The sequence below is a fragment of the Pteropus medius genome, unplaced genomic scaffold, assembly GCF_902729225.1.
Source record: "Pteropus medius unplaced genomic scaffold, Ma_sr-lr_union100, whole genome shotgun sequence".
Classification (NCBI taxonomy): Eukaryota; Metazoa; Chordata; class Mammalia; order Chiroptera; family Pteropodidae; genus Pteropus; species Pteropus medius.
In genome coordinates, this window is record NW_024350921.1 from 4,221,058 (window position 1) to 4,223,919 (window position 2,862).

Below are 2,862 nucleotides of genomic sequence, written 5' to 3' on the forward strand. Positions count from 1 at the left end.
CAATATTCAAGCTCACCAGGAATGGTATTAGACTTCCCCTGGATGTCATAGGACTTAGCCAAGTCTTATGTATTTAACACTGAGATCTCAAAAGCCTTTATAACGACAAATAAAGAAGAGAAAAATAAGTTAGATCCTGGTAAGTATTTAGGTGAGCAGGGAAAAGTAGTTTAATGGGAATATAATATAACGATTGTCTTGATGTATTAATGTTTTGTCTGATAATCAACTTCACTCTTCCAGTTGTTCAAATTTGCTTTATTTGTTCAAAGGTAACCAATGAAGGCCATAAAGCACACCATCTACATAGCCAGACTCTAAATTTTATCCAAAATGATTTTTTTCCTCTATTTCACAGTTGGCTCACCCTTCAACATTTCTTTTTACAGACATCCTTACTATATATAATTTCAAGTAATTCAGGCATTACTATCAATTTAGTTGTTGACAATAATTCATAAGTTTTAAATTTCATGCTGTTGTGAGTAGTGGGATGAAATCTCATGTTGTCCTGCTCTGTTCTAGCCAAAATGTGAATCATTTATTTGTCCAGAGTATCCATGCTGGATACACTAACTGCTCATTAGTCACTAAGTAGCTGTCTTGCATTGGGGCGGCAGGGGCGACAGAGAGAGAGAGACCACGCATTCACATAATTTATTATTACAGTATATTGTTATAATTGTTCGATTTTATTAGGTATTATTGTTAATCTCTTACTTAAAAATTATACTTTATCAAAGGTATGTGTGCATGTATAGGAAAAAACATAGTATCTACAAGGCTCAGTACTATCCATGATTTCAGGTATATACTGGGGTTCTTGCACTGTATCCCCCACAGGTAAGAGGGGACTACTGTATCACACATTTTTAACATAGCATTGTGCCTTAGTAGGCAATAAATTAGATTTTTAAACTTAATTTGAAGTACCGATGGTGACAAATGTTTGTTAACAGAACATTTATTTCTTTTTTCAGATCTTTTCATTTAAAAGGTTCTAACGATATCTATTCCCCTTAGGGGAGTTATCAAGGATTTGTTGCATTTTTTAAAAAATTTCTCCCCAAATGAATCACAACTTAATTTTTGATATCAGAACAAGCGTTAGAGGCTCTAGGCTGAGAAATCATCATTCCTACATTGCACATTTTTTTACATTTGAAATATTATTTCTATATATATATATACGATATTACCCATCAGTTTGAACCATATGAAATTGCTGATATTCAACTACTTTGGACCTACAAAAATGGCAGTTTCCTTTGTTGTCAGCCTCACATTGTAGAAACTCATATGCGAAGTTTATAATATTTAGTAAGTTGAATATCATAAATAAATGCTATTAGATTGAATTGGGAATCTATTTAATACATTAGACCAAGATAGAGTGAAACAGGTCATATGACTGCCTAAATCTGCCCAGGATGCATCTATCCATCTGCCTTCCTAGGCCTCAAGTTTCTTCCTCTTTAAAAATGATGGACTTGGGCCAGAGGGTCTCCAAAATTCCATGATTATACATTAAAACACAATTCTGAAAGTAAACACCAATTTTGAATTGAAGAAACCAAAATATCTAACACGAAATGAGCATGAAGCAGAATGAAACTGTTCTTTCCATGTTCATTCTGGTCTTGCTTCGGGGACATCTGATAATTCTTTTATTGCAGAGAGAGATTATCAGTTTGCTCCATTTCTCCCGAAGCTCTGGAATTAATTTCAGCATGCTTCATAGCAGCCTACTATGGATGCAATTCAAAAGAAGTGCTTTTCTTTTGATGGAGCCTCACTTTACATATTTTGATTCCATTATAAACCCAGAAGCTCCTCGCAGGCGGAAGCTGTGTCCGTTTTGCCACTGCAGTTTACAGCTTCCCTCCACTCTGTCGAGCACAGAACTCAGCTCATGGTAGAATCTCTGTAAATTGAATAGATAAACGCTTCTTTTTTGCATACCGCTGAGCTCCTGTCATCAAGTAGCACAGTGAGAGAATAATGGACATGCGATAAGGACTGGGTGATGAAGAAACATAAGTTGAGGTGTCTAATAAACCTGAGATATCGGTGATATTTACCCCTCCCTTACTCCACAAATATTTTCCATCCTCAAAGTCTGTCAGTTTTATTTTTAAAATCTCTCTATAATTCATCTTCTCTCTGTCCTCACTGCCACCACACTGTTCCATCTGTACACAGAAATGCAGCAATAATCTTCTATTCTCATTTTCTCAGTCCCTCCTTCACATACCCTCCCCAACTTTTGTCTACACAACGATCAAGATAGATGTGAAAAAATCAGTCTAATTAATGTCTTTCCACCAGGTAAGGTAGTTTCAGGTCTTGTACATGTTCTTCATTGCACTTCTACAATTTATAGTTATGTATTTGTATGATTATTTGACAAATATGTTTGCCTGATAAGACTGTAAACTCTATGCAGAAAGGCACTGTTTGTTTAAATGTATCCCCATTGCTTAGCATTTCACAGAATGTAACCATACATTTAATGTGTAAATTGTCTGTTGTGTTTGTCAAAATTCCATTCATTCAACACATTTATTGAGTTTCTACTCTGTGCAGGGCACTGATCTAGCCACTGGGGAAACAGCAATGAATGAAGTGAAGAAAACTCCCTGACTTCCTGGAGCTTACATTCCAGCGAAGGGGATTTGGGCAGAAACAAGTAAATAAGGAAACAGATAGAGATGTGATGGTTATAAATACCATGGAGAAAAAGAAAGCAAGGAAGGAGATAAGGGTTTGAAGGCTGCAGTTTTTAGAAGAATGAGTGAGTGGAGCAGACACAAGGGAGGTAGTATTTCAGAAAAGACATGAAAGAGATTAGCAGCTCACCAT

At 35.9% G+C, this 2,862-nt stretch overlaps 1 non-coding gene across 1 annotated transcript; it reads right to left on the reverse strand.

Moving 5' to 3' along the window:
- Window positions 1-1,072: 1,072 nt before the first annotated feature.
- LOC120584504 (small nucleolar RNA SNORD52) lies at window positions 1,073-1,140 on the reverse strand. The gene has a single exon (XR_005648055.1). It is a non-coding gene; the product is annotated as a small nucleolar RNA SNORD52 (small nucleolar RNA).
- Between the last annotated feature and the right edge of the window lie 1,722 nt (window positions 1,141-2,862).